Source organism: Emydura macquarii, unplaced genomic scaffold, assembly GCF_026122565.2.
Source record: "Emydura macquarii macquarii isolate MOO-44397 ecotype Brisbane River unplaced genomic scaffold, CSIRO-AGI_Emac_v2 contig_1107, whole genome shotgun sequence".
NCBI lineage: Eukaryota > Metazoa > Chordata > Testudines > Chelidae > Emydura > Emydura macquarii.
In genome coordinates, this window is record NW_027131244.1 from 150,001 (window position 1) to 166,655 (window position 16,655).

General features: G+C 49.6%; 1 pseudogene; it reads right to left on the reverse strand.

The window, feature by feature from the left end:
- Positions 1–5,014: 5,014 nt before the first annotated feature.
- On the reverse strand, positions 5,015–13,570 carry LOC137151533 (zinc finger protein RFP-like; annotated as a pseudogene).
- Positions 13,571–16,655: the final 3,085 nt, after the last annotated feature.

Below are 16,655 nucleotides of genomic sequence, written 5' to 3' on the forward strand. Positions count from 1 at the left end.
GGGGGCGCCCGGCCCTCCCCACGCCCGGGACCCCGCCGGCGGGGGTCCCATCCTGCGCGTGGGGAGGCGTCCGAGCTGTGCGCCCGCCCGTGATGGGACGGGGTAAGCCGCGCCGCCGTCGGGGGCCCGAGCCGGCCGAGCGCGACACCACCGTTAATGATCCTTCCGCAGGTTCACCTACGGAAACCTTGTTACGACTTTTACTTCCTCTAGATAGTCAAGTTCGACCGTCTTCTCGGCACTCCACCATGGCCGTGACCGACCCCGGCAGGGACGATCCGAGGACCTCACTAAACCATCCAATCGGTAGTAGCGACGGGCGGTGTGTACAAAGGGCAGGGACTTAATCAACGCGAGCTTATGACCCGCACTTACTGGGAATTCCTCGTTCATGGGGAATAATTGCAATCCCCGATCCCCATCACGAATGGGGTTCAACGGGTTACCCGCACCTGTCGGCGTAGGGGAAACCCAGGGCTGTGTTAAGGGTAAGGTGGTAAGGGACCTGGGATTCATCCCCATCGTCTATTCTCAATACCAATGTTTTATGGTTATATTCGATTGTTCCCCCCTAATAACCTGTAGTTGTTTTTCACTATTTATCAGTGTCTGTTTCAGTCAATCCTCCGGTGACAGATCCGGTAATCGGGGTAAACGAATACCAGAGAATCATTTTCTTAACACCCTCCCCGCAGTGGCTGATGCAGGCTCGGCAGAAATTGTGGCCACACCCTAGAGTGACAGGTTCTCTGAAATATTCCAGACAGATGGGACACGTAGCTTCCTCCTGGAGAATTTCCACAGGGTTCTCTGCAGCCATGGCTCACCAGACGGGCAGAGTTAGAGGGTTTCAGTTTCTTGCGTTTACAATATGCCCCATCGGCTGAAACAATTTTATGTTTCCCTATTTCCTGGTTGGAACTGACTCACGCTGTTTGCTGTGGGGAAGGAGCCCATTTTTCATTTCAGCCCTGGAGACTTTTGTGAAAAACGTGCCACTAGGGCCCTGGTCCTGCCCCTTCTGCTTGTGTGGAGGGTCAGTGGGGCTTCACTGGGACATCGGTGTGCACCTGTGATGCTGAGCCTGCAGGAGCAGGGGCTATGTGTCTAAGGAGTGAAGCTAACTTCACAACAGGCTAAAACCTTGGTTAAGGTAGAATCAATGTTTCAAAAGCCTGATTCTCATTTGCACTCAGGCTGCTCTGGCTCAGTGGAAGGAGGATTCCTACCAGCAGTGCCACCAACTCTTGTGATTTTATCTTGAGGCTCACAGTATTTGATCTGTTGGTTTGATTGCAGTGTTGTTGTTGATTTGTTTGTTAAAGCGCCAGCCCCTTCATGCTTGTGGTGAGTGGAGACTTTCATTTGCTAAAGAAAAGAAGCTTCTAGCTTTGTTGATTGCAGAGAAAATTTGAAAATGTGACCTCAGTGCAGCCTGAAGGCTTAGAAACCAGAAGGCAGAAAGAAACAACCCAGAATTAATTGTAATTAGTATTTTTAAATCCCATGTTTTTTAAAGCAATCTCATTCATAGAAATGATATATCTGTTCATTCATCATCTGCCTTAAATACATTTTTGTCTGCCCATTCTGTGTCTAAAGCATTGATAGGAGTTATAGTAAATCCACATTCTTACAGTATTTATCTATATATGGCAAAGACTTTCCCTCTGTGTATTTTCCAGGCCAGACTGTGCTCTGGGCTACACCAGTTCAAATCTGGAACAAGGAGACTAACCACAGTGGATTTGATCCACATTTACGTCACTGTAAATGGGAGCAAATGTGACCCTCTCTATAAATCTTCTCAGAGGTGCCACCATGCACTAAGGCTGGCAAACCCTAGCAGATAGCGCCGTGTACATGAAGCGGGAGTGCCGGGGTTTGATTCTTGACTCTGCTGCTGTTGCAGCTATGCTACTCTAACCTCTGGTGTAAATGCAGCTGGGTCAATAGAAGACAGCATCTGGCAGCCTAGCTACTGCCATGCAGAGATGTGGATAACCTACAGTGAAGGCATCTTCTGTCACCATAGGTAGTGTCTACGTTATGGTAACAAGGCTGCTGTGACACTGTAGCACCCATAGTGTAGAAATGGCCTCAGTTTCCCTATCTTTAAAACACTCCAACCTCTGGATTCAGAACTGTGCAGTGATTCTCATGTGTTCATTGGCCCCTCTAACATGTAATGAATGTGGAATGGTTTCACCAGGTGAGATTGAGAGAGAACCACCTCAGAGTGTCCTGTAGCTTGGGGTTAGAGCACTTGTCAGAGAGGTTAGAACCCCCTGTTAAAATCCCTTCTCAGGTGCAGGCCAGATTCTCAGCTGATATCACTTGGCCGAGACCTCTTGCAGTCAATGAGGCTTTTCTGATTTACACAGGCTGCGAGTCTGGCCCAATGTTACTATTTCCTTCCATTGTGTTTAGACAGCCAGTTCCAGCTGTGTAGCAGGAGCTGGCTATTTCCTGCACAATTAGCTTCCCCAGGCCTGGATACTTCCTGGCAGCTGGAGGCCGTTGTGACCCGTCCATGCCCAGCGCAGCCACCTGAAAATGCCAAGATTAGGGCAGGCTGTAAACAGAGAGCAGATTCTTCCAGCACTAGTGGGTGACACTGAAGTCAGGCTTCCCAACCAGCCACAGACTGCGCTTCTGATTTCCCTCACCGGTTATCAAGAAGCCAGTACACAAATACACACAGCCCCCTGTAGCAAGGCGCTGTGGCCTTCCTCGTAGCCTGGGCCAGAGGAAGGGTCACTCTGCCCGTGCTGGACAGAACCAGGCCCTGCAGGCCCAGCCACCCGGAAGCAGAGGGGTGGAGCCAGGCCCAGGGCAGGAAGTATAAAAGAGAGACCCAGCACCTCAGTTAGGTGGAGCTGTTGTTGGAGGCAGATGTGTCTTCCTGGAGGCTGTGGCCTGGGCCCAGGACCTGGGCGTTTGGTGGAAATGCCCTGTTGCTGCCAGGCCTTGCATGCCAGGCCTGAGTGACTGGGTAGGGCTGCTTGACCCCGGTGACTGAAGAGGGCTGCCAGGCCCTAGTGACTGGGTGGGGCTGCTGGACCCTAGCAGCTGGGGGAAGCCAACCCCGCCTGCTGGATGGGAGAAACCCCTGGAGGTTGGTCCTGACCTGGAGGAGCTGACTGATGCCGGGAAACCCTGGGAGCCCTGCGACCTGGAGGAACTGTCTGATGCTGGGGAACCCTGAGCGCCCTGTGACCTGGAGGAGTTGCCTTCCACTGAGGAGTTCCCAGACTTTCTGCCGACCAACGAGGAGGGACTGGTGGGCCTGCCATGAGCAGAGTACCCCAGTGACCCAGAAGAAATGGAGAACAAGTACAGGGGGGATCGGGGAGGAAGTGGCCCAGGGATAGCCATAGCCAGTGGCTGAGTCAGGGGCAAGAGCCCCGTCGGTGTGTGTGCCCCAGCCACTGGACCACAGAGACATTCTCTCTCTCTCTCTGGCCCAGTGACTGTTCCACTGCAGATTAACACTTAATTAGTCATTGGCCAGAGTGAGAATGACCCTGTAGCCCTGTGGTTAGGGAGCCTGTCTGAGATGTGGGAACCCTTGGGTCCAGCCCCCAGCTCCAGTCACTCATTTATTATTTACCCCCCAGTGGACCAGCTGCAACTGAAGAGACTGAAGAATCCCACCCATAGACTAAGCATAGCTGAGTGGTTAGAGCTCCCCTTTTCAAATTTGTAACCCCTTTTCAAATCATCTCTCCCCCACTGGCAAAGAAGGGGACATTGAACCTGGGTTCCCCACATCCCAAGCAAGTGTGAGAACCAATGGGCTAAAAGTTATATAATGGGGAGCAGCACCAAAAAAACTCTGACCCCTCCCTCATTTTGTATGCAGTGAAGCAGGTACCTAGCCCATTCCCACAGGAAATATCTCAGGCGGTGGGCTCCCATTCATGGATTGCTAAACAGAAGTAGGCCCCTCAGCAACCTAGACGTAGGAGCTTATCTTCAAAAGAGGGACAGGGTTTAGGACACACCCTGTTGTTATCGTCTCTCAGTGACTAGTTTGGATGGTCTCCAGCTAACATGATGGCTCTTCTGGATTGCATTTTAGGGCACCCACCTGTCTCTGTTCATCGTACAGGGACACTAGGCGCCTGCGTCAGGATTTGTGGGTTACAGTGATGATTTTGTTGTGATTTTCTAGGTACCTAAAAATTAGGTGCCACGATGCTCAGCGTTGCAAAGCGTAAGTCCCTTCATGGATCCCACCCTGTGTCATTTCAGTTAATGCTCCCAGAAAACAAAGATACAGCCCTGGCCAAGGATGGGGTGTCTCCTTTCTCACCATTATTTCATTTAGAAACCCCAATTAGAAAGGGTGTTTTTCTCAATGGGACAGCAAACATGAGGCCTTGATCTCATTGCACACACCTAGTGGAGATGAGGCAAGTGATGCTTTCACCTCAGTATAGCTAATCGAGGTGACTCCTAACCTCACCCAAACACCCTCCAACCATAGAATTCTTCTTGACCAGTTACACTGAGGTGAAACTACCATTTGCCTTGTCTACACACATATTATACGAGAGAGACACCTGCATCCCAGTGTAGATCAAACCCCCCAGAGACTGTCTCTCGGAACCAGTCCCACCCCATGAACACCTCCCTGGAACCCACAGCAATTGCTGATGGGCAGAAGAAATGTGAACAACATATTTTATATACCTTTAGCGACCTTTTAATAAGTTCAATGACTCTCGGAACAAAGGGGAGAATCAGGTATTCAGCCACGTCTCCACAGAGCACAGCTGAGGAATTCCTGATTTACATGATAATAGAAAGAACAAGAGACAGAGCACAGGCTGGATAGCAACATATCCCAGTAAAACCCAGCATCTCATCATAGGCACATGCAGGTATAGTCCCTGCTGGTGCTGGGGTGACACAACCAGGAAGAGAAGCAAATCCCACAGCTCTGCCTCCCAACAATCGCAGATGGAAAATTAAAAAAGAACAAATCAGAATTGACTTTGTTGCTTTATTTACCCTAAATACACAAATACCCATCATGGGAAAAGGAGCTGAGAAGCAGCTTCAATAACCACAACAATGAAAGAGACCCGCAAGTTTGGGAACATTTTTTTAATGACACTAAAATGGTAACAAAGTCAAAGGCAATTTATGAATGACAGTCTCATCTTCAGGATGTTTTATGAATCTCTCTGTCCCTTCTTCTCTTTTCTTTCATACTGTTCATTTTTACTCACCATTTTTTCTAGCCCTCATTTCCTATCCCAGTTGATTTCTCTGTGTCTCTTCCACTCTCCTGTGGTCCCTGTCACAGATCATTCCCCCTCACGTTCTCCATTCTCTCCCTTAGTTTATCCCTTCCTCTCTCGCTGCTGCTGGCTGGTTCCCCTCTTCAGAGTGTTTTCCTTTCATTATTTTCATAGCTATTTTGCACCCTTTCTCTAGGATTTTCTGGTTATTTTGTTTTACTTTATCTTTTCCTCTTGTTTGCTCTCATTCAACCAACCCTGGCCTGAGTGACTCTCCGTGTTGCCAACCCCAGAAGTTAAAAATCATTAATCAAAACCAAAAGTTGTGAAACTGAACCCCTAAACAATGAGGTTTCAAAACAACACAGACTGTATTCTGGTTGTTCCTGTGATTTGTGAACTTTTCCTGCCTATACCCTGCGTGGGTGTGACAATTACTGTGGTGCCTGCCCTGCAGCAACACAGGAAGGTGACTTTGGCCCTGCAGCAGGAGCTCTGGCTGGGAGCCCCAGAGAGATCTAACCGCACAGATTGTACAAAACACGTCCTGCTGCTGTGGAGCTTCCAGCTTCTCCCCCACCCCCATACCCACATTAATTAATGCTGGGTCCCGGCCACCCCCACATCTGCCTGTCCGCAGGCCGGCCGTTAATTCTGCCCTGTGCCAAGCCCCACATCTGCCCCTCAGGGACCCTCTGCTCCCCCTGCAGCTCCAGGGGTTCTTCATCCCCCTCCCCCTCCCATCCCTGGTGCTGCAGGGAGGGGGAAGGAGCTTCCAGGGATCATAGAGATGAAGGGTCTGGGTAGATGGGAGTTCTCCAGGGTCATAGAGACTAGGGTGGGAGAGGCTAGAGAGGCTGATTACACCCAGAGCCAAGATTCTGGCCACACCCGGAGCCAGGTGTGGATTCTCCCCCCAGGATCAGAGGCCAGTGGGAAAATGAAGATCGGGGCCTGGTCACCAGCATTGAAAAATGTCACCTGCCCCCGGTCACAGTCCAGACACACCCGGATCCTGCTGGGGACCCAGCCCAGGGGCAGGGGGGTCACAAGGGAGTTGAGAGCCTCGAACTGATCCCCCCACAACTCCACAGCCCAGATCCCCTCCTCAGGGCTAGGGCTGATGGATCCCTTCCTCCTCACAGACTCTCTGGCCACCCCCACAGCCCAGTATTGCCCATCCCTCACCTCCACATCCCAGCAATGTCTCCCCGAGGTGAATCCCTCACAGCCCAGCACACAATACGCGGTGTCAAATCTCTCAGGATTGTCGGGCAGATCCTGCCATCTGTCTTCCCATCTCACACTTTTCCCATCCTCAGACAGGACGAGCTGGGGATGAGCCGTGTCTGGATCAAGAGTCACATTTGCTGCGAGAGACAGAATCAGAGCGTTGGGGGCCGAGCTCAGCCTTGGGGGAGGCTGGGACCATTTCTCTTACTCCCCAGTAGCCCTGCTCTGGCTGGGACACTCCTGGATCTCAGGGAGTTCCCCCTGTCCTAGGCACCTGCAGCTGTGCAGAGCTGTCACTGAGCTTCCTTTAATGGGACCCACTTTCCTTGTTTCTTATTTGTTTGAAGAGGCTTCAGCTCCCTACTCCCTCTGCTGGGGCTGCTCCATTCCCAGTATCCGAGCACAGAATAGAAGCTTCTAGTGAGGAGGGAGCAAAGGAGGCAGGTACCAGCTTTAAACCCCAGAGGGAAGCTCCCCTGCCCCCCACAAATGCAGCCTCCACTCCCAGGCCAGGGAACAGAGAGGAAGGTGCAACATTGGGGAAGAGCCACTGAAGACCAGAGAGCAGGAGATGGCATTGGGTGGGGTAGCCCCATCCTTCAGCTGGAGAGAAGGGAGGAACTGCCAGCACCAGAGGGGAGCATCTCCCCAATCCAGGAAGCAGTGAGCAGCCCTGCCCACAGGAAAGGGAGGATTTTGGAGAAGAGCGATAGGGAGACCCCATGAACCAGGGTAAAGGAGAGGGATGTGTCAGCCCTCAGGGGAGAGAGCTCTGTTCGGGGGCTGCTCAGTGCGAGTTTTTCTGTTCATCAGCTTGGGCATGAATGCAGCACTAAGGTTTACATCAGGGTTGTTTCTGTGATGTCAGCTGGGGATGTCCTCACTGTTACTGTGTTATATTTGTGGCTGTGTGTGTCCTGGTTGCTCTTTGTTCCTAAAGACACCAACCAAACCATCTCATGAAGATGTTTTCACTGGAATTTTCTCATAATTCAAAGACAGTCTCCACCTGCAAACTCACCCTGTGTGAATGATCCTAGGGATTCCCCTCTTTTTGTGTCCAGCACAGATGGCAGAGTGTCTGGAGGGGGAAAGGATAAAAGAGAGGAGATTTCAGGCTTTCATGTTTATAACAGCATTCCCCCTCTTAACTCAGAGCTGTGTTTTCATCATAACAGAGAAGGAGACAGAGAGGCCCAGAGACACACTCAGGGATTTAATAGAAACTAATCTGAAACCTTCTGTTTCCTCTCTCATTCAGGCATCTCTCCCCAATGGAATCAACATCCATGAAGCCTCACAATCATCCCAGGACAGACAATCTGTAAGTGAGATTTACTTTTCCCTCAGCAGGCCCTCCCACCCCTTCAGGCTCTAGTTGGTTTGTCTCATTCACTAACTGCCTTTTGTCGTAACCTCGACTAGATCATGCAAAGACTTTGGCATAAAAGTAACTTTATCCCCTTTGATTCATTTGACACTAACGAGATGTTAGGAATTTGCAAAATCCTGGCTCTAATTGTAAGGTTTGGTGCTCTTTGCTCAGTGTCTCTACAGAAAGCAGCACGATGGGGCCCTCGTGCTCCAGAGGCAGAAATATGAATAATAATAAAATCATTTTATCAGTGTGGAATTAGAGGCAGCGGGAAGTTTGGCTCAATGGGCCAGATTCTCCCCTGTACTGGCAGAAGGAGAGAGGGGAGGCAATTTGTGACTCAGCTGTTCAGTGGCTGCAGCGGCCGGTGTAGACCTTGGTGCAGGCTGAGGACGTTCTGAAGCCAGCCAGAGTTGCTTCCCTTTTACAATGGCCCCCGTGTTTCTTGGCCAGCATGCAGAGTGTCAGAGGCCCAGCTTTACACTGCCCACGTCTCTATATCCGTCATCCACCCCTCCCTCTTCCACCCTGCCCTTACCAACCCCCTCCATTCCCAGACCTCTCAGGAACACTCCTTCTGCCTGCACCTGTTCTGGAGGAGGCATCAAACACTGCTGTGCTGGAGGGATTCCTCACGCTGTGGGAGGGGCTTTCTCCTTCTCCACAGCTCATTTGGCCCAGACTAGCTGCCATACGGGACCAGAGCACAGTGATGGACGGGGTCCAGCTTTAACAAGTGGCCTTTAATTTAGGGTCTCAATTTTGAATTTTGGCCTTTACCCCCCGGGGCCTGGTTCTCGGGGGGGTTGGGCACCTGCAGCTCGCACTGACTCCACTTGCAGCTGTGGATGCTGCACAGCTCTGGGACTGTCTCTAGTGGGGAGAGAGAAACTCAGCTCAGGTGGCCAAAATGAGGCCATTTTGCTGAATTTGGGCCTGAATGTTGTTAGTGTTGGTAAGTCCTGAATTAATGTGAGATATCCTGACGCCTGGGCCCCTGCTACGTCTGCTCCATTTGTTTGCTTTCTGCTATTTATTATGTTTAGTATTGATAATTGGAAGAAGGGGTCAATGGTCATTTCTTATGCATATGTTTGGACAGAACAAGATTTTGCGTTTATACTGACTGATTCGGCTTCGGCCTGGTTAGCAGTTTCCTTGGTGTGAGGGAAATGTTGCCTTAAGTGACCTTGTTATTAAGTGACATGTTCATAAGTCTGTATGTGGGAGAAAGAGACGTTTTGATGTGCTTAAAGACACAGACACCCAAAATGTACTGCCTAAATTAGTTAGAAAAGTTCAAAAACCCCTCTACGGAGACAAGGGTCAAAGTGACCTATGCATAATCAGTGGTAATAGACCAATCAGAAAAGAGAATAATAATATGAAAATAGTTTGTACAGCATAAGGCCTGCGAATTGAAAAGTTCCTGCATGTGTAGTGTATGGCTTATATCTGGTACATAATATTCATAACACTCAGAAGAGATTGGAAAAGAACTAATCAATATATCACTTGGATAAGTATAGTATGTCAGACATTGTAAAGGGGAGTCAGATCATCATAGGAGAAATCCACCATGACCCGCCTATGCTCCAGGAGACAGCAACTGACTAGTACGTCTTTCTGTATGTCTGTCATTTCTTTCTTTCACAGTAAGTGTAATTGCAAGGCATGTTTTTGGTACAAATAAAAGTTTGAATTAATCAACCAGAGTGACTTGGACTCCAATTGCGTAGCATTTTCAGTTGACAATTAAATAGAAGCATAATCTAATTATGAACGGATTGGCCCAGAGCCATGCTCTTCCTACGGTGTCAGAGGCTTATCCAGATTTCCCCTCCTAGATCTCTTCTCTGTACCTTTGAATTTCCTCAGGCTCTCCATTAGAGCAACAGTTTTCTGGGAGAAATCACTGAGTCCATTTTCCAGTTCAGGAGAAATTTCCTCTGGCTGCTGGAGCTTCCTCTTACTACACCTGGAGAGAAAAAACATTCACGTCATTATATTTCACTTAGTGACTCATTAGAAGTTCTTGCTAGTGAATTGCTGCTCTAATAGGCCTGGAGTTAGCATTTCTCTATTTCTCCCAGCCTCAGAGCAGGTGCAACACAGGCCATGGCAGTGTCACCTTCCCCCAAGGGTACCATTCATATTCTTCAACTCTGGCCTGGAGAGACCAGATCTGGGGATAAAATGGGAATTGAGTCTCTGTGTCCAATTCACTACTTGGGGCTCCATGCTCTGAGGGACAGCAGATTCCCATGTTAAATGTTGTAGAAATCAGCCCACTAAAAACTGATGCACCAACTCTGCTGAAATTCAGACACAATTTTCTGCCTCTCCTTATCTATCTGTTTCTGCAAAATAGTTCCAGAGGGGTAGCCATGTTAGTCTGTATACAGCAAAAACAACGAGAGTTCTGTGGCACTTTAAAGACTAACAGATTTAATATTTGCAGGCATAAGCTTTCGAGAGACTTCAGGTCTCTTCTTCAGATGTAGTAATACAGAAAATAGGTAACACAGAGGCACCTCGAAAGCTTATGCCTGCAAATATTAAATCTGTTAGTCTTTAAAGTGCCACAGAACTTTCGTTTCTGCAAAGGGATACGGAAAGGGCTGGTCAGGGAACATGGAGCCAGCTTGGAGTCCTGTAATGGGGTACTGAATGTGCAGGAGGGAGAACTTCTTTGCAAACCCTAAGATTTGCAGGACTCAGCATTACATGTACCGAAGTTCCAGGGGAAAAAAGAATCAAATAATTGAACAATGCAAGAAATGACGCATCCGCAAAGACAGCCACAAGGGCTAGAAATTAACTCATAACTGAAATTAAAGCTTAGATTCTGCACATGAATCTAATACAGAAAATCTGTGATGGAGAAATATATTGACACTGATCAAGGCCACAAAAGAATCTGCCTACAAGCAGACCTCTCACCACCAATCTCCACAGGTCAATAACGACAGACACCTACCAGATACTCCTGGCTTTTCTCCTCTCCAGTCCCTTTAAATGCCAAGAGCTTTTCTCTCTCTTCCCTGAAAGTCTTCAAATGGGCTTGAATTTTTTCCTGTAGAAACAGAGATGATTTGGGAGGTTTCATTTTGAAGGTTGAGAGGGGTGTGTAGGGGGATGTTTTTCCACCCAAACCCAAGGTGACTATTGGTTCTAATCAGCGTATGACACCAGAGACACCAAGGAAATGCAACCTAACAATGGAGACTGGGAGTATGTCATATTCCAACTTGTTCCCAATTCAGGATCAGTCTTTTTATTAATTAGAGGGAGACCTCACTTATCCAAGCTTGACTGGTCTTTATTAATTCATTAGTACTGCAGCATATAGTAGAAATCTGTAGTGACATGGGGGTGAATCAATTAATGTGGTTTTCAGAAGATTAAAGGAAGAAAGTGATTCAAATCCCGTGGCTGGAAATATGGGCTGGGATTCTCCAAGGAGCCCAACTCCCAATTGAAGTTCAGCCCCGAAGCTCTGGGATTGCACTGGTTGTACTGAACTGGACTAAACACTAGGGAGAACCCCATTAGATTTGCTGAGGTGTGTTAACAAGGGTTGGGGTTTGCCCTAATGCTGTCCTGAACGCTTTCACTAGAAATGCCTCTGGGTAGGTACCTACTGTGAAGGGAAAAGAAGATGGGGTCTCTGTTTCTGCTGAGAACTGATTTTTAGAAATGGCTGCAAAAGCCTGAGATTGAAAGTGCCTTTCTAGCAGAAGTTTAAATCTTAGAATGTTAAGGGTTAACAAGATAGTTATGGAACCTAGATGCCAGCAGGGATGGAATGCAGAGAAAGACCTTGTAATTTAGATAAGGAAAGCTGAAAATGCTGTGCTGAGAAAATTCCTGGATGGGTAGGTTTTTTTAGTGTGTATGACCATGGAAGCTGTGACGTATAAAGACTTGTGTGGAACTATATAAGCTGTTAGAATTTAGTTTTAAGCTGTTGCCCCTTATATTTGAAGGGACTACCTTCTTTACGTAAAGAATAAAATTTGACTTTGCTAATCTGTTGTTTGGTTACTTCTGGACTATCCTCTGGGCAATGGACTTGTAAATAAGGACCCCTGAGTTTGGGTTCTTCTACACTACAATCTCACTCCATGGTAAAGATCGCAGAAGCAGTGGATTCTGGGAGATTTCAAAAGAGTGCATGGTGAGACTAATGCAACCACTTTGGCTGGTCCTTGCCCACAGACACAATAAACAGTTCAGACTGACACTGGTCAGCACTGCCCAGAGGTTAGTTTTGCTGCAATCCAGTCTAATCCCAATGGTATTTGGCATGGACCTGCGCTGTCCCTTTTACGTGTGGACTCAAGGTGCATGGGGTTCACGCAGCGTTTAGCACAATCACCTCCTGTAGTGCTGGCCGGCATCTCTGTTTAAATCCCAGGGGAAATCTCATCTCCGTCCTGGGCATGGGGCCTTTATCAAAGCGCCTTTCCATTGTAATAGCTGCCCCTCAGCACTGCTCAGTGCTGCTGCAGAGGTGGCAGCAACTGGTCTGGACATTGGGATACCTCGGTTATCCCCAGCTCTACTACTGACACTGTGCCTCGGTTTCCCCTCCCACCCATTGTCTGTCTTGTGAGTCTGCAACTTGCTCAGCAAAGGGATTGTCTCTCACTGTGTTTTGTGCAGTGCCCAGATCTGATGCAAATAATAATAATATACTGTATGGTACAAATCAGTAATAACAACAGTTTGTAACTTTCTCATCTCCAATCTGAAGGTAACACTCTCACATAGATGGGCCTGCAGTTCTTTTGATTTAAGCCTCACTGATCATTTAACAGTTTGTGTTCCAGAAAAAGTTCCCTTATTTCACCAGTGGAAGCTGGTTTTGAAAAGGATTCAGCTTCTCAGAGGAAAGTTTCCCACACCAGATACTTTTAAAGACTTTATTGTTATTATTATTTGCCTTTCTTGCTAGTCTGCCAGATCATTTATTTTGTGATAGCATCTCCTGTACAGTAAAGACTTTACAGAGCTGAATGGTGCAGTTACACCTTGCAGTGAAATTAACTTGTCATTAAAACCCAAAGTTATTAGTGATTAAACTTCCCTACCTTATACTCCTGGGCAGCCTCCTTGATGGGAACCACCCTGTGAGTTCTGTGATCCCGAGATAGATGGCAAACCACACAGACGGGGGTTTGATCCTCCTCACAAAACAGTTTCAGAGCCTCCTGGTGTTCTCCACACACCTTCTCCACTCCTGATCCCTTTGCTGCCTGGAAACTCAGCCTTTTGGCTATTTCTACCATGTTCTCCAGCTGCCTGTTTGGCCTGAGGTTTCTTTGTTGCACAGTTTCTCTGCACTGGGGGCAGGAGACACCGGTGTCCGATCTTTCCCAGCACTGGCTGACGCAGGCTCGGCAGAAATTGTGCCCGCACTCCAGAATGACAGGTTCTCTGAAATACTCCCGACAGATGGGACAAGTAGCTTCCTCCTGGAGACTTTCCACGGGGTTCTCCGTCGCCATGGCTGACTCTGGACAGTGTAGCTGGGCTAGTTTCACTTTCCTGAACTCACAAATATGCCCCGCCTACAGCAGCAACTGGATGTTTCCTTTCAACTGACTCACACTGTGACTGTTTGCTGAGCTGGAGCCAGCTCACTGGTAACATTGCAGGGCTGGAGGCTTTGTAAAAAATGTACCACTAGGGCCCTTTTGCTTGTGTGGGGCATCACCCAGAGGAACTGCAAAGTTGCGATAATTTCAACCCTTCTGATGTGGGCAGATGAATCTTCTCTTAAAGAAACAGTCACATTCCAGCTAAAATAGAAGTGTCGGTGACCGAGGTTATATTCTCTGTTTTGTGAGACTTTCTGTGTGGCCTCAGGCAAGTCACTTCATTTCTCTGGACCTCAGCCCCCATCTGTGAAAAGGGGTGAGAATGTTTCCCTATTTCACATGGCTGGTGTGAGGATAAATACACTGAAGATTTGTGTATCACTCAGCTCTTATGATAATGGAGGCCATAAAAAGAACCTAAATTTCCTAGAGGGGAAACACACACCCAGAGTTACCTTCCCCGATGCACTCAGTTTCGATCCAATCAGTTGCTCAAGTTACCCATTAGCAGCACCTCTAAACCCAGTATGTGACAAAGGGCAGCGCCCCGAGAAGGGAAACCAGACCCCTATCCCCAACACAACACAGTCATCAAAGCAAATGGACCAAATCAAACAAAGACAAATATTTTTCCTTACGTTAAAAACTACCAAGTAAAAAAGTTCATTACAAACAGAAACCTTTTGTGCTTAATTGGCATCCTTCAGTTTCTCCAGGGAAAGTCTCCCGTAGTGACATGGGCAGGAGAGGAGGACAAGAACAAGGTCTGTGTGTGTGGGAGGGGAGGACGGTCAGGAGTTGATGGTGAAAGGTGGGAAATTGATACAGAAACAACTTTCCCCCAATTTTTTTTTCTCAAGTTAGTTCAAAATATCTCGGACTGTGATGTTGGTCACACACCCAGTGCCACTGAGCTGAGTGCTCAAGTCCATCCCTGGAACAGGCTGGTGGCAGCGCTGGGGGGCAGGGAATAGGAAGCACAGGATGCTGATGTGGGACCAGGCTGACATGGGCGAGTCTCGATTGTTCTTTGAAAATGCTCCCAGCCAGGCTGGTGCCAGAGTCCTGGCTGGGCTGGTCAGTTCTCTGTGGGACCCGGCTGGCTGGACCCCTGCCCAATGGCACCAGGGCGGCTGGCTCAGCTCAGCACTGGGACAGGGCATGCTGGGGTATGTCGCAGACACACAGAGCTCAGACTGACGTGGCACTGAGGGGCAGATGTGGGAGCTGAGCAGGGGGCAGAATTAATAGCTGGGCTGGAGACAGGCAGATGTGGGGGTGGCTGAGACACAGAATTAGTTAAATACCATTTGGTGCTATGGGGAGAAGCTGGAAACTCTGCCCCAGCAGGAGCATTTTGTAAATCTAGCCTGCTAGACACAAACAATCAAGGACTGACAGACACAGGGGATTTATGGCTCATTGCAACCAGCTGCTACACACTAACCCCTCTTTTTGTCCTATGACAGCAATGGTGTTAACAGACCCTCCACTGTGAATAGTCCTGTCGAAGAGCTCTGTGTGGCTTGAAAGCTTGTCTCTCCCCCACAGAAATTGGTCCAATGAAAGATGAGCTGCCCCATCTTGGCTGTCTGTTAACTGTATTCATGCAGTCAGGGCTTCCCTGCTGTTTCAAGGCCTGTTCAGGTGATGACAGACAGTTACCTGGACCTCTGTAACCATCACACTGCGATTGTCTTGGTCTGACCCCACCAATGTGCTGCCCACTTGTAAAGGAACAACAGGAACCTGGAGGGTTTGATTCAGGAACCTGCGGTGATGACTCGGCCCAGGGGAGCCCCATGTCTGCACTGACCATCCGAGCTGGGAATCAGCTAACGCTGCTTGATCCTGGCTAGACTCTGCTCTGAGAACAGAGATGGGCTGGGCTTGCACCTTCAGCCCTTGCAGCGATACAGACACAGGCTTCACCGCACACCCCAGCTTAGCAGGACAACGGGTGTTTATTACCTAAGTGCTGAACGGGGGAAGTTTCCATTCGGAGCGTGAGATGAAAATGTAACGAACTTTGTGACAGCGTTTAGCGGTTCTCGCCCCAGCCAGATCGGGGCCGTGGAAAGCGGAGCCTGCAGCCCTCAAACACCCGGGGGGCTTGGAGAGAGGAGCCTTCCCCGCAAAGCGTAACGAGGATGTGACGGGCACGGACAGCCCCGCCTCTGTCCCGTTACTTTGCTACTTTCGCTTCCGATCTCGGGGCAGGGGCCGAGGCGGGCCCGTTTCCAGCAGCGCCCGGCGCAGGACACAGACCAGAATTAATCCGGGTCCCCGCCGGTGTAAACTCGCTGCCGGGGCCGGGTGCGGAGTGCAGCAAACCCGAGATCTCGGCGCTGCCCGGGGCTGGTCCCGGCGCAGCCAGGTGAGCCGCTGTCGCTCGATGCAGCCGCCGCTGCCCCGCGCTGCTGTTCGCAGCCGCATGTATCTGCCGGGTGAAGTAGTAACTGCGGAGCAGCGGCGCGGGGGGGAGGGGGACCGGCCACGCTCCAGCGGGAGCCGCCCCTCCCCCCGCAGTTGCAGGCAGCCAGGGGCTGGGCTGCCACATTCCTGCCTGCCTGACGAGGCTCCCGCTGTGGTGGGGGCGGGGAACAAGCGTTCTACTCCCCTCCCCCCGCGCTGTTAAACAGCTGGGAGCGACCGCGCTGTTGAGTCGCCGCCTCTCCCTCCGCCCCCTTCCCTCCCCGCAGGACTTGGAGCCACGCTGCTTCTTGCTCCTCTTCCCAGCCCCAGGCTGGTCTTTGCTCAGCCAATAGGAACGCAGCGTGTGGCAGAGCCAATAGCAGGGCTGGGAACCTGCGGCACTTTTTAAAAGTTCCAGAGGGGGAGCTGGGTCAGTCTGTGCACAGCAAAACCGACCAGAGTCTGCAGCACCTGTGAATGTGTGAACAGTGGCAATCACTTCTTGTCCTGGGAGAACCATCCCAAGTCCCTGGTCAGACCCAGGCTGATTGTGTCCAGTTTGCAGATCAGTTCCAGCTCTGCAGTTTCTCGCTGCAGTCTGTTTTTGAAGTTCTTTTGTAGGAGTATGGCAACTTTCAAGTCAGTGACAGAGTGTCCTGGGAGATTGAAGTGCTCTCCGCCTGGTTTATGGATGTTACCATTTTTTATGTCTGCTTCGTGTCCATTTATTCTTTTGCATAGTGACAGTCTGGTTTGGCCAATGTACATGGCAGA